General features: G+C 47.8%; 1 long non-coding RNA gene across 1 annotated transcript; it reads right to left on the minus strand.

Annotated features, from left to right (window-relative positions):
- Positions 1–479: 479 nt before the first annotated feature.
- LOC132252433 (uncharacterized) lies at positions 480–25,041 on the minus strand. Its single transcript, XR_009464347.1, has 3 exons — positions 24,692–25,041; positions 6,592–6,789; positions 480–4,882 (listed from the first exon to the last, which is right to left on the minus strand). It is a non-coding gene; the product is annotated as an uncharacterized LOC132252433 (long non-coding RNA).
- Between the last annotated feature and the right edge of the window lie 118 nt (positions 25,042–25,159).

Genomic DNA, 25,159 nt, shown 5'->3' on the forward strand with positions numbered 1-25,159 from the left:
TTCCTCACTTCAATGAATATTTAAGTATTTTTCTACAGCTTGGAACAGCTTCACCAGGGGAGATGAGAACACTCAGCCAAGAATGTCTTGTAGCCTGTTTGCTAGATCACACACTTGGGAAGTGGGAATGCTGCATTCAAATACCAGCTCTTAATCAAACATAGGAAGCATTTGAATCTGGGCCTCCCCTTCCAAACTCGGTGCTCCAGTGGTGGACTCTTGGGAGGCGCCTCTTGCTTTCAGCTGCAATTTGTGTGAGAAAGGTGATGAATGGGACAAGGCACTTCTCAGCATTTTTACTGGTTTGCTTAGGTGACTCACTGTGCCGGCTTTTAGGGATCCCATTCTCTTATGCTGAACTGTCCCCATGCCCTAAATAGGGAGCCTGGACACCTAACGCCAAAGATTATACTGCATTTTATCAGGCCAGTGGCAAAACTGACAGGAGGACCCAGGCTAGTAACTTATTGCTTTTTCTCCTATGAAAGAACTTAGATTGTAATGATAAGATTGAGATTTCTAATTAATGGATGGCATAAAAACAGCACCCACCACATCAGAAAGCACATCTTTCATGCTCTGAGTGGGTAATAATGTTCTACTGGTCCCTCGCAAAAGAACTGTCTATCCCTTTGCCCATGTCAACTCAGCTCACAGCATCAACACAGCAATCTGCGTCTGATCAAAACATTGTGTGTTTTGGATTATTCTATTCTAGGTGCAGTCACACAGTGAGTTGTAGGAGTTTGTTTTAATTGTCTATAACACTGGTCACCAATACACTGGAGACTGTAAAACCGCATAACTAACCAAGTCATTTTCATTTAACTGAAATCTGTTTCCTTGTAAGGCAAATCTATTGAAAATATTTGACCTTTATTGTGGATTTGCCATGGTCATTAAAGTACAGAATTTGCTTTTTAGTTAGTAGCCAAAGATTTTCTTCCTTTCAACCCTTCTCTGGACTCTCTAGACATATACAGTTTACAACAGTTACTGATTTAAATTAAATTTGAAAGAGAATATACTAAATATTTTTCTCATCCTGCTATGGAAGGAATATTTCCTATGTGCTTCTATCTAATTTAAAGCAGCTCTTGAAACTAAGGTCAACAAATCAAATTTCCTTTCCAACTTTTAACCCAGTTTATACATAGCCCGTGGATTAACAATAAAGGAATCCTGACCAGTGAGTTCTGGCTTTCATTTAGCATGGGAAAAGGATTTTTTTAAACAACTTCTGAACAAAGGAATAACTAGCAATGTTTATATCCTTGGGTTGCTAAGTTCTTGTGTGGCTAGATAAAGAAAGACATCTTTGTCAGACACTTAGGCTAAGTACAGATGTTCAAAAAGCCTAAGGTGGAAGTGTTCTAGGTATAGCACTTTATGCAAAGCACCCTTGATTAGTATAGGAGCAAACAGAATTGACAATTGCTCTTGGGATGGGGATGAGGGGGCGCAGCATGGAAGTGTCCCGCACTGGCCAAGGCCAGCAGCATGGGGGTGCTCCCGCACAGCTCCCAGGAGGCTGCTGGAGTGGCCTCTCTCCTCAGCCCACCATCTCTGCCAGCTGGTGGCTGTCAGAAGTGGCTTGGGAGAAGACGAGAAGGAACAGAACTGAAGTCAAGTTCAGTTGACTGAAGGGAGCCCCCCCAACACGCAGACCTGACCTGCCCCCTCCCCTCCAATACCTGAGCCAGCAAGCTGGGGCAGGCATGGTGGAAGTTGAGCTCCTGCTCTTTCATTGGCCTTTTCCTTCTCTACCTTATTTCTTCTGTCTCCTAAATCTCACCTTTTGCTTCCACTTTAATAATAATCCGATTTAGCTAGCAAAGACTGCAACTTTTGTGATAGTGCCAGAAGTCCCTGATCACAAAACCAACACCTTTAAAAACAAACACCAACACCTGATACAAGGTCTCCTGTGGCTAAGACCACACTGGGCTTGTGCTTCTCTAGCAGTACTGTTAAAAATGGAAGTCAGCACGAGACACAGAAGCCACACTTTCTTTCTTCACTTTTCTGTCTTCCCTACATTTGTGTGAGTTTGTCTTGTCATTATGGAAGCAAGGTAGGATTCCAGCAACTCAAACAGGACTAGCCCTGCCCATTTTGGCTAACTTCTCCTTTTTCCAAGGAAGGATACTTGTTACTATCTTTAATCCAGTTTAAAAGACTAGCAAATAGGACCCAAGAAGCAGAGAAATCACACTGAGAGGGACATCTAACCTTATCTCTCTGGGTCTCTGTGGCCTACAAACAAGATAGAAATTTGTTGTTGTAGAGGTCTAATCTAACCAAGTCTTTGGCCAGCCCAGTTGCACTTTCAGCTGACTGACTTCCATTGTGGTCTTTGACCCTTTTATTTTCTTCTCTAGGTGACATCTCATTTCTTTAAGTCTTTGCTGCAGCTCATCACCGACAGCAAGTTTAGAGCTGGCCCAGATTTCTTTGTTTGCCCTTTTTCCTTAGGAAGTCTTCTGCTCTGTGGCAGTCATTGATCCATTTTGCTCTTCCCAACTGGGGGGTTTGTACCTGGGTTTCCTAGATCTTTTGCAGTTCCTGTTCCAAGAAAGACTCTATCTCTCTGGGAAGTTCCCAGCTCTAATTTTACATCTGATCTCAGATCTTTCTGATCTTGTTTTTAACTTCTTCTGGCCATGGTTTATGTCTGAGCACCTGTTACTTGTCCTTTCTCTCCAGCTATACTTCTGTTTCCTTCCATCCTGCACCAAAACTGAAAACTATGGCCCATGAAGTCTGCCATTCACTTAGCTCTAATTCCTGAATGGACTCATGTACCTATGTTCTGGGCAGTGACATGTGTCTGTTTTGCTCTGAAGCCTCCTATTGTTTCCTACATTTACCCCAAGGGGGAGGGGGGGCCATTAAATCTCATTAAGACTGGGATGTGTAAGCCAGGAGAAATAGGCCCTGTGTGGAAGACTGAGACATGATAGTGAGTGAGGTGGGATTGCATGGTCAAGACTTTAGCTCTGAAAGTAGATCTGACACAACGGCCCCAATAGCTTTGCTATAAGGATTGGAATTCCCTGAATGGCAGAGAAAATGTCTCTGTTAGGCTCCCTGCACAGATGCAATATACTCTGTGTTAGCCAAACCTTTGGTTTTCCAATTGACAAGAATTTTTTTTAACTAACATGTAACACTCTTAAAGCAGTACTATACCTTTACTCTTAAGTTTGATACAGTAACTTGTAACCATTTTACAACTCTCACAAACAGCTTTTCAGCAGACCCTTTCCAAAGAGGTTCAGATGACTGAGGATTCCAATATAATAAAGGGCTTTGTCTGTGTGTGTGTCTGAGTCTGTCTGTCCGTAATGCAATTGGGCAACTGCACATGCAGTGCCCAGAGGGCCAACAGCAATTGGTTGCAGGGACTCCGCCTTCTCAGGCAGGAAGGGAGCTGCTGCTGCCTTAGACAGGGAGGTGGGAGCCCCGCTGCTCCACAGGAGGACATGAGGGGAGGGAGGAGCCACCACCACTGCTGCCTCAGGAGGAGGGAAGCCCTGCTGCTCCATGGGAGGAGGCAGAGGTGGGTGGATGGATGGGGGGAAGGGAGCTGCCGCTGCCACCTCAGGTAGAGGAAAGCCCCATTGCTGCTCTGCAGGAGGAGGCAGAAGTGGGTGGGCGGGGGTGGAGGGAGGGAGCCACCACTGCTGCTCTGCGGGAGGAGGCAGAGGTGGAGCCAGGCGGACAGGGGGAGAGAGTTGCCGCCATCACCACCTCAGACAGAGGGAAACCCTCAGCTCCATGGGTGGAGGCGAACGCGAGGGAGGAGCCGCGGCTTCCACCTCCGCTCCCTCAGGCAGAGGGAAGCCTTGCTGCTCTGTAGGAGGAGGTGGAGGTGGGCAGGGGGAGGGAGCCACCGCACTGGAGGTGGTGGCGGCAGAGGGACTGTTTACATGCCCAGCCCCAAAGGGTGACTGGGGGAAGCATGTAAACACTCCCTTAAAACACTCCATCATTCAAACAAAGTTGAGATCCTAAGAGTTGGGTACTGAATTCCCATCGAATTTCAGTGGGATTTAGGTACCTCCTGTCTCTATTTAGGGTCATTTGAAAATCCGTTTTCAAACAGTTTGATCAGGTCAAGTCAGTCCCAAGGCCACTATGACCACTGGGGCACTGTAGATGCTATAACAACCCTAGGTTAGTTGAATTGCTTTGCTTCATTGGTGATTCTTTGGGCAGAGTGACCTGGTGGCACCTATCTCCTCTCAGGTATGGATAGCCATTGGCTCAGAGGGAGCTCATCTGCCCTTTGAAAGGTCTTGTTCCTCCTCACCCAGGCTAGCCCAAGTGGGGGTGGGATTTAGTCACTGGCAACCCAACCATGGAACAGGCTGTACTAGTTTGCATGGTACCAGATAGCAGAACAAGAGAGGAGAGAGGCCTGGTCTGACAGGGACACAGAATTTGAAGTCAAGAACAAAACCCAGGAGTTCTCATGCCTCGTTCCCCACTCATCTTTGCAGTTACATTTTCATATTCAAATAATGAGCAACCAATATCCACATGCAAACCTTTATAGTTAGCATTATTTGATAGATGTTCAGTAAGTTGATATTCATATAAATGTCAATAACCTGGGAAAAAATCCCAACTTTCCATACTAAAAACCATTATCAAAAAGGGGAACTAGCAGCATGAATAGTCCTTTCTATGAACAAACTACAAGATTTCTCCTGAAAGCAAACCTTCTGAAAGCAATTTGGGGATCAACAGTGCACCCAAAGCAGACCTACAGAGTTAGATTTAAAGCAGATCCATTTTTCTGATGTTACTCCAATTCAGGAAACATTGGATGCATCTGAGAACTCTGGCTTTAGATGTTCATTTCACTTCTGTAGGCCTGAGGTAAAAAAAATATTTTAATCAAATCAATCGTGTTTGTTGGTTTGCAATTTTGCAGACTCCAGATGCCTATTGCATTTGAAAAGTAATGTTTTGATGTTTGTTGGTTGACTGTTCCAGGACAAAGAACTAAAAATCAGCTATTAGCTGAGACAGAGGCATAACAGGGCAGTTATGTGCCTGCATAGCCATTGATGCACAGAGCAGTTTGTGCCACTCTACCACACTGCCAATCATGACTGTGGTCAGTTGCTGTGGTAGAAGTGATTTTTGTGCCTTCCCCCTGCCTCCCTTCCCTTCCCCTCTCCTCCCACCAACCTGTTAAGGCAAAGCCCAGGGCTGCTGCCCTGGTCACCCCCACTTTCCCTCCCCTCCTGTTACGCTACTGAGTTTGGACTCTGGTTTAGCTGAAATAAAATAACTTCTATCAGATTTTTCTATTTCCAATTATGGCATTTAGAACCTGTGAATTTATCATCTATATTTGTGGCCTCATGATAGTACAGGGCTGCTGAGTATCAGAAACCCTTTATAAGAGTGCCCTCTGCCTATGAATACTGGGAAAATGTTCAATAACTAGAAAATGTACTTATTTATTAGATTAATATGCCACCCTTCCCAAAAAGGCTTAGAGTGGCTTACAATAAATAAAAATAAAATATTAAAATAGGAACAAACAAACTCTTCCTAGCTTGCATCCCCATCCAAAGGAAAAAAAATGAGACATTAAGATAGAAGTCTTATGCTAGCCTTCATGAAGAAAGATACATCAGTGAATAAATTTGGCATGACTGGCAGGCAATGTAAATGGAAAATCAACTTTCTGGAGTTAGGAAGTAAAAATATAAGTGTCAATATCAGTGGCAAAATAATCTGATTCCTTCCCCTGCCCCCCATTCCCAAAATATAGCAGTAGTTGTAGAATTATGATTTCACTTATATACATCAGAATTGATATCTACTTGTTATTGTAATTCTATAATTCAGACTGACTTGACTGTAAGCGAGATCAAAATGCAGTATCTCAATACTAAACCAGATTTACAAAGTTGGTGCCTAAGGTTGAAACTATATTTACTTGACAACAGCACCTCCATGGAGCTTGAGTCTCAGAAAATCATTATAAATTATGCTGGCATATTTATGGACATGTTCGTATTTATTTACTGACTTTACTACGAGATGAACCCCTAATATTGCAAAGTTTCTTGACTCCTGATGTGCAAAAAGAATGTCCTGTTTCTTAGACAAATCGTTCCCCCTTCCTTGGATTTGGTTTTATTAACAATCCCCCCCCCAAAAAAACAAAACAAAACAAAAAGGTAACATACAACCCAGCCAAAACCACTGCTTCTAAGGTTTCTCACTCCATACTGCATAGCTCAGCAGGGTTACCAAACCAAGATTTTTTTTTTTACTGATAGCTGAACTTTTTACCAATACACGTTTTGCACAACTTAAAATGTAACCTTTCTGTCAGACCCTGGATGGAAGAGATGGGTTCAAATTCAGGTGCTTAATACTAGCCATGGGGGGAAAAAAATGGCTGTCAGTAAAAAGTTTGCAGACAGTTAAAAAAACAACACAAAAACAAACAAACAAAAAACTTGCTTGGGTTGGCAACCCTTCTTGACTTACAGCAATGGTTTTACACTGTGCTCCCACCCAGAGGTATCCTACCAACCCCACACCCTATGGAGACCCTACCAGTCAGTATCAACCTTCTCAGTCAGCATCAACTTCGATGACTTGGTTGTATGTAGAGAATGGATGATGACTGCATACACAAGGATCGCTTGTATGAAGAACTCTTACAGGAAGACTGCAACAGGGTGGCCTTCTCATCAGGTCTTTGCCAGCTGCCCTGCTCCTGGGGTAACTGCCTGCTTCGCTCACCTGCCATGCCTTGATGGATAAATATGAGAGTTGTTACTAAGGCGGGAGGCTACCCATTCCTTGCCCTGCTCATGAGGGCCTAATACCCATTCTGACCAGCCCTACACGGGTCCCATGCCTTGCAGATGTTACTCTGGTGTTACTTCTCCGGCTTATGGTCATAGCAAACTGGACACACAGGTGTAGCTCTTTTCTACAGCCCTGGAGAGCCACTCACATGCTAGCCGTCTCTCATTGGGGTCCCACTCACTTCACTGGCTCTCACCCAGCCTCTTTCATACTGCCCTCTCTCAGGGGCCACACTCATGCCGCCTGGCCTCACCCAGCTTTGGGCTTAGCTCACCTCGCCTTGGTCAGCCCCAGAGAGGTCTGTTGGGTATCTCCTGCTAACTTCACCTGAGTGCTGACTGAGCAATTGTATGACTGTAGGCTTATTTCACTCTTAGCCCCTTGCCAGGCTACTATGCCCCCACTGGGCCTCCTCACTCGCCCACACTCACGGGGCCACTCTGTTCATTGCCCCTCTCACCCAGGGTCTCTCTACTCATCACCCCTCTCACACAGGGTCTGACTCACGCCCTCAGGTTTTTCTCTGCCCCAGGTACCTCCTCTGGCCTGAGCGATGCCTAGGGCTCCTTAACCAAACCCTGGGCTCCCCTGCTCGCTAGACCACCACTAGGGATGTGGGGCTGGAGTTATTAAGGAACCCCAACCCACCTTTCACTGGGGAGGTAACTGGCCTGGCATTTCCTGGGGGCTCTCATGCCAGACCACCCTACCCCAGCACAGTGCAGTTTTACATCTTACCCAGGACAAGGGGTCACCTCCTCCCCATAGCTCCTGCCCTTCCCTCCTGACTCTGGCCAGAGCAGCCTCTAAGCCTGATGTTTCCTTCTTGCTTCCTGCAGCAAACTGCAGCCCAGTTTATATCCCTGGGCCAAAATGGCTGCCCTCATCAGGCACCTGGAAGCTGCCTGTTTGCTGCTCTTAAAGTGGCAGGCACCAAAGGTGCCTTGCCACAAAGACCACCACATGGACATCCTTATCTCAGTTGCAAAGATCTTTGCAAGAGAGATATGAAGGCAGTGAGCATGGACCCAAGTGACTGGGCAAAAATTGCTGAGGAACAAAGCACTTGGAAACAGTTTATTAAACATGCAATAAAGACTTCTGGGGAAAGAGTCTAATGTGAAGAAGAAAGAAAAACCTGAAGAAGAACCCCATACTACATTCAGGACTGTTAGATACAAACTTCACATGTGATAGATGTAGAAGGTACTGTCATTTGAGAACTGGGCTCTACAGCCACACTCACAGATATTTAATGAGCTGATGCCTCACTTGGTACAAATTTACTAGCTTAAGACACAGAAAGATGACTTTCCCTCCTATGTTCTCAGTCCTGCAAAGTTCAGAGTGCTCAGATCTCAGTCCAGGAAAACACCTAAGGGTATATTTAACTTTAAAGACTAGGCAGTCAATAGGGTCACTTCTTGTGTTTATAGTTATGCATTGGTTAAAATGCCTTGTATGATAAGAGGTGTAGGTTGTAGAGGACTGAGCACTTTGCAAAATCATACCTGATCACAAAAAGATTAGGAGAATTAAGAAAACATGAGGATTGCTTTAGGCATAATTCACTCCTCCCCAGACAAAGGGTGTGAGAGAAAAGAAAGTTCTTATGAAAATGTTTGTGTTTTAATAAATTTTAAAATCAGAAAGGACCATTACAATCATCTAATCTGACCTCCTGTATCAGAGGACAAAACATTTCCATGAAGCCTGTAATTTTTGATTGAGCTCCCATATCTCCTTTAGAAAGATGTTTAGTTTTTGATTTAAAGACTTGAAATAACACAACTGACCACAGTCTTAGCTATGTCATTCTAATGGTTAATTACCTTCATTGCACATTATTGCTAGACTGAATTTGTCTAACTTCAATTTTCAGTTACTGGATCTTCAATTTCCTTAAATTATAAGGCAAATCGCTGTTATGAAAAGTGGGTTTGTCTAGGCCAGAGGTTCCCAATCACCAGGTTGGCTGCTGGGTCATAGCACAAGCCCCAGACTTGGACCTCCACCTGTCTGCCCAGGTGAACAGCTTCCTGGGTTAAAGCTGAGCTTCTGGGGTTAAAGCTGCATATGGGCTGCTCCGGGAGGGAGGCAGCCAGCTCCTTGCACCCCATCCTACTCCCAGTGAACCGCAGTATAAAAAAGGTTAGGAACCCCTCGTCTAGGCAACAGGGGAGACAGGCTACTGAAGATGATTTAAAACAGATGATTCTGATATTTCTTTTTAAAAATATCTGTATGATATTAATAGACTTAACAGATTGCTCTTAATCTTCCTCCCACAAGACTCCTTGCTATTCCTTGTCTCCATCACTGTGGACAGCATTATCATTCTGTCTGGGCCTATACTCTAGGCATCATCTTTGATTCAGACCTTTCTAGGTTTCATATCTAGACTGTGATTTAACTCTTGCAGATTCTTTCTCCATACCATCTTTAACATAGTTTTCTCCCTCTATCTACACAACTAAATTTCTTAACCAGGATCTAATCACCTGGCATCTCAATTGCTGCAATGTCTTTTTTTCTCCCCTTGACAAGCGCTATCTTGATCTACTCATATTCCTCCAGAATATTGCAGCAAAGACTGTTTTCTAGCCTGTTGCTCTGACCTCGTCACTTCTTTTTCTGATTCTCTTCATTGACCCTTCCCTTGCCCCGCAGCTCTATCAAATCGAATATAAGTTATTTGATTTCACTTTCAAAAGCCTTAATGGCCCATTCCCTCCCTTGTTATCAATTATCAAAGGGAACTTTGGCCTCTAGTTGGCCAACAATTCCATCATACATCATCTACTTGTTACATTTTCAAAGAAGCACCTTCATGTCTTTTTCCATGCTGCCCCTCATGCTTGAAAGCTGCTCCTGGTAACACCCACAAAGTCACTTCATCATTCTCTTTCAAACTCCTTCTTCAAGCTCATCTTTGCTACGATAGGTACAAAAATCTCAACAATATTTAGGCTGATAATGTACTGAGACCAATGTCTATCATACTGACCAGTATTGTCTCACTGTCTCCTTCTGCTTCCCTGTCTGCCCCCATCCATCTCGTTGTTTCTTATCTTGCAATTAGATTAAATTATGAACTAATAATGGCTGTGTAGTTTCCTTACATAAGACCTAATTATTACCATTACATTCAATAAGGTTCCAAAGAGATAACTTGGAGAAAATCTTGGCCACTGTAGCAGGGCTCCTTTGGTGAGAAAAGGGGTTCATACATTTCATAGACATTAGGGCTGGAAGGGACCTTGGAAGATCATCGAGTCCACCCCCCTGCCCAAAGGCAGGAAGTCAGCTGAGGTCATAGGATCCCAGCAAGACAAGCATCCAATTTTTTCTTGAAGGTGTTCAAATGTAGGTGCTTGAACAACCTCCGATGGCAGGCTATTCCAGACCTTGGGGGCTCGGACAGTAAAGAAATTCTTCCTTATGTCCAGCCTGAAACGGTCTTGCAGTAGTTTATAACCATTCAACCCCGTCATCCCTTGGGGTGCTCTGGTGAACAAACATTCCCCCAGATACTGGTGGTCATCCCTGATAAACGTATAGGAGGCCATCAGATCACCCCTGAGCCTGCGCTTTTCCAGGCTAAAGAGCCCCATAGCTCTCAGCCTGTCATCATAAGGTCAGTTTTCCTGACCTCTGAGCATGCACGTGGCTCTTCTCTGGACTCTCTCAAGCTTCTCCACATCCTTTTTGAATTGTGGGGCCCAAAACTGGATGCAGTACTCCAGCTGTGGCCTCACCAAGGCTGAGAACAAGGGAAGAATGACGTCCTGGGATTTGCTTGAGAAGCATCTATGGATGCAATCCAGCGTTTTGGTCGCTTTACTAGCCGCAGCATTGCACTGAAGGCTCATGCTCATCTTGTGGTCAATGATGACCCCCAAGTCTCTTTCTTCTATAGTGCTAGCCAGCGTAGCACTGCCGAGCCTATAAGGATACTGCAGATTTTTCCTCCCAAGGTGGAGAACCTTGCATTTTTCAGTGTTAAAGACCATCAGGTTCTTATCCGCCCATTCGCTGAGCCTGTCCAGGTCAGCCTGGATCGCCCTCCTGTCTTCAGGTGTGGATGCTTTGCCCCAAAGTTTCGTGTCATCGGCGAACTTGGCCAGTCCACTTCAGACTCCAATGTCCACATCATTTATGAAGATGTTGAACAATATGGGTCCAAGGACAGAGCCTTGGGGGACCACACTGGTCACAGGGCACCACAATGATTGACTTCTGTCTATTACTACCTTCTGGGTCCGACCATGGAGCCAATTTCCCAGCCAGCGGATCATGGTGTACCCAAGGCCACAGCTGGCCAGTTTCACCAAGAGGTGATCATGGGATACCAGATCGAAGGCTTTTTTGAAGTCCACCTTGGTCATCAATATCAGCTTGCAGGGATGCATAGCTTTCCTTAACATAGAGAGGAACACCCCCTCCCCTTTTATCTACTCGATCTCTTCTGCACAGGGTATAGCCGTCTATACCCGTGGTCCAGTCATGGGTGGAGTCCTACCAGCTCTCCATTATCCCTATGACGTCGTAATTATTTGTGTTAAGCAGGAGAACGAGTTCCTCCTGCTTATTCCCCAAGCTCCTGGCATTTGTGTACAGGCAGGCAAGTGTCCCCTTGGGGGCTCTTGCCTTGTCCACAGATTGTACCAGGGCTGGGGCAGGGGTGGGCTCCCTTAAGTGCCTTGGCCTGCTGGCTTTGCAAGGGTTATTCAGTGGGCCAGCAGTGGCAGTAGTCCCCTTGTCCCTGAGCGGGCTTAGTTTAAAGCCTGGTGGAGCAGGTCAGCCAGTCTGACTGAGAAGAGCCTCCTCCCCAGTGGAGAGAGGTGGAGGCTATCTCTTCCCAGCAGCTCACTGCCTCTCTCACCAGAGCGGGCTGTGGTCATGGACGCCAAAGCCTTCCCGATGACACAAGCACCACAGTCTTTGGTTAACTACCTGGATCCTCCTCTCCCTCCTCAGCCCATACCCCGAGACTGGGAGGATCAAAGAAAACACCACCTGTACCTCCAGACCCTTTAGCTCCACTCCCAAATCCCTGTAGCGCCTCATGACCCGGCTGGGAGCGCTTTGAGCCGTGTCATTGGTGCCCACATGAATAAGGAGTGTGGGATAGTGGTCTGTGGGCTGGAGAAACTTAGGGATCTTCTCCGCAATGTCTCAGATGTGGGCCCCTGGGAAGCAGCAACTTCCCAGGCTAAGGGGTTGGGGCAGCAGATTACCCCCTCTGTCCACCTCAGGATGGAGTCTCCCACGACAAAAACTTTGTGTTTTCTCTTGGGGAGAGCGGGGGTGGTAGCTACAGTAGAGCCTGTGTTGCCTGTGGGAGCTGGCAACTTAGAAGGCTCTGCTAGGGCTGCAAGAGGTTTGTACCTGTTGCTGAGCTCCAGCGGGGCAGGGGCCTTGGTGTGGCGGGCATTAGGTCTCTTGATGACCTTGGCCCATCCCCCTGACTGGACAGAATGGGATGTCCTAGAGTTCTCCCTTGTCCTGGAGGGAAACCGTGGACAGGGGTGCCTGCCCCCCTACTCACTGCCATGCCCCTTTGTGGTATTCCTTTGCCTGTTTCTTTTGTTTTACATCCCCTTCTCCTCTGCCTTCCCTGTATTATTTGTTTTCCTGTTACTTATGCTTTCTTGTAATATTGGATTAACGAACAGGTGAAGGAATCTGAACCAAGATGGCCATTAGGTCCAGGTGCAAGCAGTCCCTGATGGCCCAAGGGTGGAAGTAGAAGAGTCAGGTGACCTGGAGAACTCTTTATAAGCCCAAGCCTTAGGCCTGAGAGATGGTTTGGCTGTAGGAGCCACAGAAGGAGGGTTCTCCTTATAGAAAGGCAAAACGACTGAACTCTGGGCCAGGAAGAAGGAACTCAGCAGCTATGACAAAGCAGACTGGAGATTCTGCACTGGAAACCAGAAAATTTCCAGAACCTTTTCAATCTTTGTGCCTTGGAGAACACCATCCCAGGGTGAGGCAAACCCAGGGTGGGCCAAGCAGGTGCCTATGTTTTTGGTGATTTTTGCTTCCAGTGGTCTGAGTTGTGGCTGTTGGGGAGGTAGAGGCCACTGAGAGGGGTGCTTAGAAATTTCAAACGCGATTAAGAAGACAGAAGATAGAGTTCCAAGCCCAGAAGGATAAAGCCTGTCAGGGACTGAAAGGTGGTGACAGGACCTGGGTTGACAGGTCCTCAAGCTTGAGGGCATGGCTTGCTGAGCTCAAAGTTTGTGGCTGTGAAAAGTGGGCTCTGCGCTAGAGAGCCCAGGCAAGGGTTCAACTCCTGAAGGTCTCCTTACCTGTTGGCAGTCTCACCTGCTAGGTTATTTCATCAAGACATGGTAGGCAAGAGTACTGAGGGGGAGAGTTGGAGAGGATGATGGAAGCTAGTAGGAAGAGGCCTGTAAAGTTGGGTATGTTGTGTCAACCCCCATGGGCAGTATACACAATCTACTAGAATTTAATTAACAATTCTGTTGAACAGGAAAAGCCAGGAAAAACATTACTCTCTGTCTCCTATGGCAGTGTTGGCTCTGCAGCATTGTGAACTCTAGCTAAGAGTAATATTAAATTACTTCTGCCCTTAAAGCTAGCATATCTGACAAGTGGTATCTGTTCAGTAAGACGTCATTTTTACATAAGCATCTTGCAGAATAGAATCATACTTCCAAAGGATGAGGGAGTGGAAGGAATTGAGGTGGCAGCAGCATGAGACAGAAAGCATGGTTAAGAGATCAAGCTAGAATTCTAAAGCTTGTGTTGTAGGAAATCTGACTGAATTACCATTTTAAGGCAGAAGGGACTATAAATCTATGAGTATCTTGAAGAGGAAGAAACAAAAGTTCTATTCAAAAAGGAATGGCTAATCCATATTTACATTACATGCTAGCTTTGAGATTCATTAGTGTTCCTCTTTTTGACGTTAGTAGACAGCCAACATTTGGCACCTTGTAGGCATTGCAGTTAGGAGAAGAAATAGCATGGCAGATTCCTGACTCCATCAACCGGTCTCTTTATTGACAAGTATGTTCAAAATCCTGTTCTCCTGAAAACAGGAGGAATCATAACCAGCTTCTGATCACAGTTTCCCAACCTCTTTCATTGGGAATCTGTCTCACATTAATACTCTTCAGGCTATATTGAAGTCACCTTCTGTATTTCACTGTGTTCTCATCCATCTACAATCCCACCTTCATATACATATACATATACATATGTATATGTATATGTATATGAAGCATATACATTTCCTTCCCAACCATAAACTGCCAAAGTCCCTCTGCCCAAAGCATCTAAACTCGGACAGTCTTGCATTCATCTTTTGTTTGGGGTAGAAATATGTGCTTAACTGTGTCTTATAGCTAGCTTAACTGAAAAGCAGAGGTTAAACCAGCCAGTTCAACAAGGTTTAGTCCAGCTTATGACAAAACATATGCAATGACAATAGCCATATTTTTGGAATGGCGTTTCAAAACCTAATAACTGATTCATCTGACATTGAAGTTCACCACTGCGAAGATCTAAAACAAGGCTTGCATAATTCAAAAGCTCAACAGCTCTATGGAATTTCAAGTGCTACTTATTAGGCCTTGCACTGACATTCAGCACAGGGTTTAATCCTAGACAGAAAGAGATGAATGGCCATTACTTGTGCAGTGGCATCTGGAATGAAATCACTCTTCTTACTGCCAGGGAAAACATAAAACACTCCCTGATATGATCAGAGCAGCCAAGTGCTATCTAATAAGCTCAGGTTACACATTACTCTTGTACTTCTTTGAACCCCATCCAGGTTCTCCACATCTTTCCTGAGTGCTCAAAACTGGACACATTACTTCAGCTGAGGCTTCCTTTGCACTAAATAGAGCAAAATAATTACTTCCTGTGTCACCGAGTAACGTGTACCCTGAGCTTACTTAGATAGCACTTGACTGCTCTGGTCATATCAGGGAGCATTTATATGTTTTCCCTGGCAGTAAGAAGAGTGATTTCATTACAGATGCTGCTCCACAAGTAATGGCCAGTCATCTTTCTGTCTAGGGACTGACATTCAAAAAGCCTGAGCCTGAATTGATTCAGTGCAAAAAAAAAAAAGGCTAAGATGGGACTTGGTAGCAGCTTACCGCTACATCGGGGGAATACATCAGGGGCTCGGCCAACAACTGTTTACCAGGGCACCCTTGGGGAAAACCAGGAGTAATGCCCACAAACTCCTGGAAGACGGTTTCAGGCTTAACACTTGGAAAAACATTTTCACAGTTAGGGTGTCCAGACTGCGGCATAGGATCCCTCCAGAGGTGGTGCAATCATCTACCCTAGAAATCTTCAAGAGGAGACTGGACAGTCACCTTGCTGGGGTCACCTGACCCCCACTTGTCTTTCCTCCCTCGTGCAGAGAGGCTCGCCCTGATGATCTTGTGAGGTTCCTTCCAGCCCCTTACAATCTATGATCTTTGCAGGTTAGTCTAACCTAGCTAGGCTAAATCAGTTTTGTCACCCTACAGACATCCCAGAAATGTAGGCAAATGTCTGCAGTGGCTCAGGCTAGAAGCCAGGGGGTGCTAGAGCATCCCTCCCTTTGCTTCCACAGGACTGAGCTGAGGGGGGCATGGCCAGGCCCCTGCAGGATGCTCTGATTATTTCTCCTCCCCTCCCAGCCCAGTCCTAAGCAGCCCAGCAGAGAACATTTATCAATCCTAGCTTAGTGTTTATCAACCCATTAAGAAAACAAAGCCTCTCTCCATTAACTAATGGAGCTCTTCTTAAACAAGTCTTCCAAGGAGGGACCTTAAATTAATTGTTGATTATCTTCAAAAAGCCTGTCTGCCTGTCTTCTCCCACAGCACGGACTGTAGCCAGCATGTGGTCTACTAGCTAATGCTGAGGTGTCTGCATAAGGCAGAGGAGAAGGGGGAATAATCCCTGTTTAGCAGGGACAAGCCAGGCAGATGCTCTCTGCCTGCAAGTCTGCTGGAACAGTCTCTGCTGTGGAGCAGAGAGACCCACTCAGCCCAGAAAGCATGCCGGGATGCTGGGGGTGTCTGGTGTATCTTAAACCAGCAAGGGGTATGGGACAGACATTGCATAAACTGGTTTGACCCAAATCAGTTAGGTCTGATACTACATTCAACCAGATTTATCTCAAATTGGCTTCAGCCATTTTCCAACTGGTTTATGTGCACTGAACGTCTGTTCTGTTACAAGTTTAAAGCAATTTCTGATCACTTAAACTGGTTTATGTGTAATATCTGTCCCTAGCCTTTCTGTCTAGGATTAAAATAGTCACCAAGTACAGACATTAGAAATCTTGAGATCTGTATGTATATTACAGGCTATTTGAGCAGTGAATCTGTCTTCAATAAGACAAAGGTGCAAGATCTCTTTTCCTGGGGAGTTAATTAAACCTTGTTTAATCTTTCCTTAAACTTAGGAAACGCTGAAATTAGTCAAAACAAAGACTCAGAAGAAATCTGGCTTTCCTAACCACGGCTTTCACTTGGTAATCTTCCCAGTTCAGTCTTATCACCCGAGAGATAGTCATCTCAGGCTCAGAGTGCCTGTATCTTTCAGCATATACATTTACAGCATAACAGCTCCAATACACAGTTCTCATCTTCCCAGTCTGAGTGTCCTGACTGTAGCATATAAGAGAGCATATCAAGTCACATAATCCAGCACACATAAATCTTCCGCTTTTCCATCACTGTTCGCCACATACAAATTCAGAAATGCTGTTATGATTAGGGCCTGCTTAGTCCTGGCTCTGTTGTCCTCACCAAATTGTACCTGCTTCTTTTCCAAGATCAAACAAAGGCAATTAATTCCTGTTTTTCTTGGCTATTCTTCATGGGAACCCCAACTAATTTCCAGGTGTTAGCATTCTTTGAGACTCTGGAATTAATTTAATCTCTCCCAAAAGGGGAAAAGAGAATAGAACAGGAAAATGCTGCAGCCTGCACAGACACACAGAAGGATGGGGGCAGGAAGGGGAGGGGAGGAGACAAAATGATCTCTTTGGCTAGGGAAAGACATTATACACAAACTGGTTTAAGTGATCAGAAACTGGTTTAAACCTGGAACAGAACAAATGTCCACTACACATAAATCAGTTGCAAAATGGCTGAAACCGGTTTAAGATAAACCTGGCTGAATGTAGTATCAGACTTAACCAATTTGGCTCAAACTGGTTTATGCCTTGTCTGTCCCAGACCCCTTGCTGGTTTAAGAAATGGCCTGCGGTGTCTGGCCATGCCCCTGGCTGGCCAGCTGCTGAAGCGGCGAGAGGGGAATAACTGTGATGGGACAGAATCCCCTTTCTGGTGGGGGGGTACGCTGTGGGGCAAGGAAAGTGGCGCCGGTGTCAGCACTGGGGGAGTTCTGGTCCCTTCTGAACCCCAGTGCTGTTGCATGCAGCCCACCAACAGCTCTGCTCACTTCACAGTGGGGCCCCACGCTGGGAAGGGGCTTGCGCTGCTGGACCTTACAAAGGGCAGCTGCCTGCACCACGGGCCCTGCCCCCTTCCGCTGCAAGGTCCTGGTGAGGTACAGAGGGAACAGCAGGGGTCTATTCTGCCACAGGGAGTAAGTGTGGCAGTGATGTGGGGGAGGGCAGACCTGGTTGCCAGTAGGGGTAGAGAGGAAACTAACCCCCTCCCTGCCCCCTCTGCCTCAGGGGCCATCGTGTCCGGTGCTACAGGAGGAGAGGGGACTGGCAGACCCGGCTCAGGTCCATCTGTGGGACAAGAACCGGGCACATGCCTGTACTTGCTCAGGCCAGGAGCAGAGGGCGCTAGAGCATGCCCATGGCTGCAGGGAACCTTGGAGGGGCATGGCCAGTCAGGGCTGAAAAATGTATCATGATCCCTTATTCTCACTATACAGGGCCTCACAGCTGAACTGTGAGGTGTTTCTTCTTTCCTCCTGCAGTAGATAAGCAGTGTCATAATAAGAAACAGTCCAGGCAACGCTCGCTTTGAGATAAGGTTCAAGGTTTCTTGTTAGAGCACATAAATTTTGTAAACATCATACACGCTCATTACCCTAGAGTTACACCAAGACACAAGGTTACTCAGGGGCCCACAGTTCAGAACTGCGCATGCGGCAGGCCTTTTTGCCGCAGTTCCGTGTTAGGACTACGCATGTACCAAACTTTGCAGAAAAATGTAACCAATTACAAATTGCCACGCTGGAATCTATTGTTCATGTTAGCTATAAAAATGGGACCTCGGGCACGGCTCGGGGTCGACTTTGCTTTGAGCAACTGAGCTCCTCTGTCGAACTTGTTTGCAAACAATAAACTCGAGTTGACACAGCCTGATTGTGTGACTCTCTCCTTGAGGTAAATTGGATTAGCCTCCAGGGGCACGAAACTAGCAGTTTGTGCAACAAGTTGAATCAGTTCAGGCTGTGGCTTTTTGAATGTCTGTCCCTAGACTCAGGCTAAGCACAGACATTTGGGGAGGTTAAATCAGGTTCAAAATGGCTGCCCAATTTAAACTTAGCTTGTCCTGGTGCCAACTTGGTGAGACCCTGTCTCAATGACCAGCAATCAGTCTAAACCTATAACTATACAGAAGTTCCATGCGCAGAAACTGGTTTAAAAATTGCAGAACCCAGTTTATATACATGTGGATCTATGTAATATCAGCCTTATTTGATTTAGGTCAAATTGGTGCACAGAACTTCTGTAAACATTCCCTGCACAGGCCCCGAGGCAGGAAAAACCCAGCCATTGGCCCCAGCCCCAGGACTGCTTTTTTTATTTCCCCCACATTGGTCCCCCCGTCCCCCCACATTGGTCTATTTTTTGCCTCCCCCTGGCCTCTTGCTCCATCCACCCTGCCCCCCCAGCCAGTCCTCTCAACCCCTTCCCACAAGCTGCTTGGGGTGCAGCCACCTTTATCAGTGTTTGCCACTGCTGGAACTAAGCAAGTAAGTCTTGGTGGGGAGAGGGGTGGGAGAGATGAGCATATAGGTTCACTGGAGGGGAACCCCACCCCACCAAAGGTCACACCTCCCCCCCAACCTACCCATGGGTCATGCTTGCCACACTTAGTCCACCTGTGGGTCACACCTGCCCCGCTTACTACACCTGCAGGTCATACCTGCCCCCGCTTACGGGTTGTACCTGCCTCCACTTCTCATGGGTCGCATCTGCCCTCCCGCCATCCCACCTGCTGGTTGTGCCTGCCCCCCCACCCCACCTATGGGTCACACCTCCCCCCCAACCCCTAGACAATCCAATTCCCTCTATCCTGCTGGACCCCCAACCTCCCAGCTACCCCCCCACCCATCTTGACTTACCTGATATCAGGCAGCCATTTTGAATCAATTTAACCTCCCCCTAACGCCCTGAATGGCTGTACAGGTTTCCTTCGCTTTATGCAGGTTCTGTCTATGCGAATTTGCTCTTATGTGATTGTGGGATGGTATCCTGCTGTCTGCCTCCTCCTTCCTCAAAGGCTCTCTTGCCATGAATAAGAAGATGGAAATAAATCTGATATTAAACCTTGAGGGGAGTGGTAAAGGACATCAGACTACCCAGTGGTATGCTTAACAAGTGCTGGCTTCATTTAACAATGTTACAACTGTTTCAATGCGCTAATTGACTCATTAGCATGAAGCGGCTGGAACACCGTTTGAGTGAGTTGCAGCCTCCCAGCTGGTCCGCTGTTCACCGCAGGGTTCTCCGCTGCTCCAGTGGTGCCAGTTGCCCCTGGAGCTTGGCCCTTGGGGTTTGAGCCCCTAACTCTTCTCCCCCACCCCAGAGGTCTATCTGGCTAGTTGCAGGACTCTTAGTCCCAGATAGAGCTTCTTCCCTGCTCCTTCCACCCCCCCCCCCGACCAAGCCAGTCCCACAGCACTTCTGTTGCCCGGGGCCGTCCCAGAGTTTTGAGTGCCCTGAGATCACGTCTCCCATCTCCCCCGGGTCTTGCTGGCTGATCTCCAGATGCTTATTCCTGAGGTAAGGGTTCCATCCACACTGGACCAGGGTCGTCTCTTTTGTGTTTCTGTTCATGGCGTCCTTCAAGTTTCAGGTAGCTTCACCGAGAACAGTGTCTTCTTCCTTTTCTTCCTTCCAATGCCCTGAGGGCAATGTCTGGTGCCTTGCCCCTCCTTTTATATCTAGCAGTGATTATTATCCCCACATCTATGCCTGGTGTGGGTGTCTGTATTCCTCTGTTCACCTGTGTTTTGGTTTCACCCATAGTAACAGGGGCTCGGCCTAAGCTCCCTGTTACAGTGATGACCCTTTTTATACCCAAAATTCATTATATGAGAGGTAAATTCACTCTTATGCGATCAATATAGGCACCCCTCCCCCCCTTCCCCCAAGCAGGCAAGTCTCTGGGGGGGGAGAGGAAAGGGCTGTGGGGTCAGGGCCCCACTCACTCCAGCCCTTTCTGCAGCTGCTTTGGGAGTGGCCAATGCCAGCTACCTGCAGCCGTTGGGCTGCACCGTGCCCCGAACTCTTGGGGCTGTGCTTGTCCCCACTTCCCCCAGCCCCTGATGCTGTGCCGTGCCATGGTGTAGGTAGCTGGTGCCCGCTGCTCCCAGGGCTGCTGCAGCAGGGATTGGGGTGAGTGGGGACAACTGGAGGCCTGAGGCATGGCGCAGCTTGTCTCCGCACAACCCAGCCCCTGCTGCGGCAGCCCCGGGAATGGCCAATGCCAACTGCCTGCAGCTGCTGGGTTGCATTGTGACCCAAACCACCCGGGGCTCTGCCTGTCCCCACTCACTCCAGCCCCTGGTACAGCCGCCCTGGGAGCAGCTGATATGACGTGTCTGCACCACAGCACAGTGCAGCCCAGGGGCTGGGGTGAGTAGGGACAGGCAGAGCCCTGGGGGGTTCAAGTGTGGTGCAGCCCAGCAGCTGCAGGCAGCTGGCATCAGCCGCTCCCAGGGCCACTGCAGCAGAGGCTGGGGTGAATACAGATAAGCTGCGCCACACCCTGTGCCCCCTGGGGCTCCACTTGTTTCGACTCCCCCCAGGCCCTGCTGCAGCAGCCCCAGGAGTGGCCGATGCCAGCTGCAGAGGGAACTGTCAGTGGGTGTGGGACAGGAGGGGCATGGCGCTTGCTGTTCCATGCACCCCGGGAGGAGTGCAGGCTGGGGGTCTATGCAGGGCTCTTCCCAGGGGGTGTGTGCCCCCTGGATCTGCACGCAGGATAAGAGCAGGTTGCTGCCTGCTGGGAGTGCTGGGAAGAATCCGGTGCTGCCACCAGCCCCAGCCCGCAGTGGCAGCCTGCTCTTGTCCTGTGTGCAGATCCAGAGGCACATGCCCCCTGGGAAGAGCCTGGCGCAGCCCCCTCAGTCTTCCCGGAGTGCACAGAGCAGCAAGAGCCACGCCTCTCCCGCTCCGCACCCACTGACAGTTCCACTGGCTTTGGTCCCTGCTGCAGCCCTGGGAGCGGCCAATGCCACCTGCCTACAGCCCACTGTGCCGCACCCCTCCCCCCATCACTTCCCTAGCCCCAGCTTCAATCCCTCCCTCCCGGCCGTGTAAACATATCCCTATTTGTTACTTTATAAATTGGGTTCCCTTTATGCAAATTCGATTTATGCGCAGTTTTCCAGGAACGCGTGTACTGCATAAAGCGAGGGAAACCTGTACTTGGCCTTAGGAATCCTTTTGATGTTTCAGTGTCTGTAGTAAAACTTCAAAGACTGCATGCCATCTTCCTTCCCGGGCCTTGCCACCCAGCCTTTAGTACAGCTCTGGAAATTGGGCAGTAGCTACTAACAGCTCCCACTTGTTTATTCTCTGATCATTCTGGCAAGTTCCAAGTACCTTACTTAAGAAGTAATCAAATGCACAAATGCAAAATGAGGAATCATTGGCTAGGCAGCAGGAGTGCAGAAAAGTATCTGGAGGTTATATTGGATCACAAACTAAACATGAATCGCTAATGTGAGGATTTTGAAAGACTTCTTATCCTGGAATGTATTAATAGGAGTATCCTGTGTAAGACACAGGAAGTAATTATTTTGCTCTACTTAGTGCAAAGGAAGCCTCAGTTGGAGTACTGTGTCCAGTTTTGAATGTGTTCTGTATATGTGGCAGTACTAACCTATGACAGAGTTAATTAGTTTACTCTGGCTTAATAGCTCCACACATGTAGATCAGTGATGCTTAACTGTGGAGCTAGTTCAGTAACTCCGCAGTAAGCATCTCATGTACATGCATCCAGGACCAAGGAAGCTTGACTAAGCTGCAAAATCAGGTTTTTAATCCTGCAGGATGCTGATTGGCTGGTATTAATTCTTGGCTGCCACTTTCTCAGGACAGATTTAGAACAGTGACCCAACCCCATTATTTTTCCCCCAAAGTCCCAAGATAATAGTCACTATTTCAGTCATTATTGATGTAAAAACTACAAAATGCCCCCAATATGTATACTTAAGACCTTCCAGTACTGGTGATAGTCACATCTGTCACATTTTACGAGCCTGTTTACCAGTGCAAATTATTTATGTGTTTTTAGATGCTCAAGCACAGTACATTCATTGCCTACATAGGAGAAGCAAACTCATTTTTATAAAGATGGAGGGGAATTCCTCTTTATTTAATTATGGGCCAAGAGAGATTATTAATGTCTCTCACTCTAACGAGTCAGCTCTTTGGCACTCTTGCTCAGCCCTACCATCTTTCTATATTGCAATATATTCCCTTCGTTTCCTCACCTGTCACAATTCAGAAAACTGCAAAACTGACAGAAGCATGGCACTTTCCCAGGGAGAAGTGGTTAGCGGTGTTACTCTGAAGTACAAGGTAGGATAGATTTGCACCTTATAGACTAACAGTATCAGAGATGTGTAGTATCAGCTTTCATAAGCAGCAAGCTTACCTCATCAAATTGCTTTTCCCAGGAACATTAAATACTGAGGAATGGGCACATGCACAGTATGCACATCTGAGTTGCTGTTCTTCAGGAAGAGAGAGAGCTTTCTGGCAACTTATAGCTACCATTAGATTCTCCCTTCTTCCTCTATCTCCATTTAAAAATATTTTCCTGGACAATCCTATAGCACCAAGTATTAAAATACTTTAAAACTTTCTTTGATCCTGTTCCAATGGAGACAGAGGGATCCAGGGCCAGCTTTCGCAAACACGGGGGCCTGTGCAGAACCATAAAAATATGCATGGGAGAAAAATGACATGCAGAGGCCAGGGAACCATGAAAGTTGTAAAAACATGTCATTTTCTGTTGTTACATAGTATCAACCCAATCACCTTATTCTTTACAGCTTGGAAATGTTCCCAATGATTTTAAAATATCAGCAAGGGCAGATCTAGGATTTTGAAGAGCGGGGTGCAGGTGATGTGGTGTATCATCCCATACAACAGTACACACGGTTCTCCAGTTGAAGAGAAATCAGAAGCTGTATTAATATGGCAGGGGCCTACTGTGGTGCTATTCAGTTTAAGATGAAATAATTATTGGAATGGGTACTACTTTGCTAGATTAAATATTAATACTAAATACTAATATTATTAGGGGTGCACTGATACAGATTTTTGGGGCTGATTACTGATGGCCGATTTTTAAGAAGCCATATTGGCTGATACCAATCTGATTCTGATATGCAGCTGAGCAGCTTGGAGACCAGTGTCGGGTTGTTAAATATGTTGTGGGGGAAGGGTGGGAGGAGGGAAAAGGTGTGGCAGGGGCAGATGGAGGACCGCATGGTGAGGGAGGAAGTGGGATTGGGACAAGTGCTGCTCAGCTGGGGCAGGGCAGAGGATAGCCACGAGGGGCTTGTCCAGGGGTCGTGGCTCCCACCCTGTGCGCAACCCGGGAGGGCATGGGGGAGGGGGAGGTGGGTGCCCCAGACCTGTGCATGGGGGGGGGGTGGGTTGTGCCGGGCTCTTCCTGATGGGTGGGTGGCTGGGACGGGCTGTGCTCAGGGCAGGCAGCAGCACTGGGAGGGGGGGCTCTGGAGGTAGCTGCAGCCACCCTAAAATTTAATGTAGTCCCCCCAGTAGCTCCCCTCCCAGTGCTGCCGCCACGTGCCCTGCCCGCAGCCCAGCCCCTGGCGCCAGGAAGAGCCCAGCAGTGCCCCAGCCCAACATACACACCAGAAAGAGTCTAGCACAGCCCCTGGCCCCAGCCCAGTGACAGCTTGCCCTGCACGCAGATCCAGGGACACATGCCCCCCATTCCTCCTAGGGTGTGCACAGTGGCAGAAGCTGCCCCCACCCCCTGGATGAGCTGCCTGTGGCCTGCGTCCACTCCAAAACGGCTGAGCAGTGCCTGCCCCTGCCCCACTCTCTCCCTCACGGTGAGGGCCTCTGTCTGCCCCACCCCACCTGCTTTCCTTCCCCTCACAACAAACTTACCAGCCAATGCTGCTTTCCCAGCCACCGGGCTGTGCTCCTGGCTGCCTGCGTGCTGCGCTGCGGCTGTGCGCATGCATGGGGCGTTTATTGGCCACGTTATTGGCTATTTAAGGCAAAAAAAAGCCTATTTCCGATAATGCCCGTTTTCCCTATATCAGTGCTGATCTGATATGGAACTGATGCATCTGCGCACCTGTAAATATTATGTAACATACAGGATAATACTATATACATCATATTAAATAATGTATCGCACAACAAATATATGTTAAACAAATCATATTAAATATTATTTTAAAATGTAACAAAATAAGGAAAAACAATCAAAGCTGCTGGGCCATTTGTGCCGAGGCCGTTACAGTTGAACATATAGTTTCGTGTACAGGGCGCCTGCCGATTTATGAAGCAAAACCAGGCTTCTTGGACATGTGCAGGAGCTGCCCCACTGGGCTCGGGCGCTCTTTACCCCAGGGAAAGCTACTACACCTGAGTTAGAGTTTCTAGCCAGCGCTGGACCCGTGGTGCAGGCTGCGGAGTTGAAGAGACGAGAGCGGGGCAGGCGCCGGCAGGAGAGGCTCGTTTGAACGGTGCCGCCGCGAGACCAGCGGAGAGGAGGGGCCGGGGGGGTCCTCAGCGCCCGCGCGGCGGAGAACAAGCAACGAGCTGGAGCTGGACGAGGAAGGAGGACCGGGACTGCGAGGACACCGCGCACGCCGGATCCAGCCTCGGCAACGCACAGGCGAAGCGCGGGCCCAGCCGACCCGCGGCATCAGGCTGCGCTGCTCCCCCAGACCCCGCCCGCCCCCGGAGCAAGCGCACTGCGGGGCACGCCGAACCTCCAGCACTACCCCCAGCATCAAGCTCCTTCCTCCCCCTCCCCTCTCCCCCCCCTCGGGGCGCGTGCGCAGTCCCAACGAACTACAACTCCCGAGAGCCCTCGCGGGGAAGGCTGGG

This window comes from Alligator mississippiensis, chromosome 9, assembly GCF_030867095.1.
Source record: "Alligator mississippiensis isolate rAllMis1 chromosome 9, rAllMis1, whole genome shotgun sequence".
Taxonomy (NCBI): Eukaryota; Metazoa; Chordata; order Crocodylia; family Alligatoridae; genus Alligator; species Alligator mississippiensis.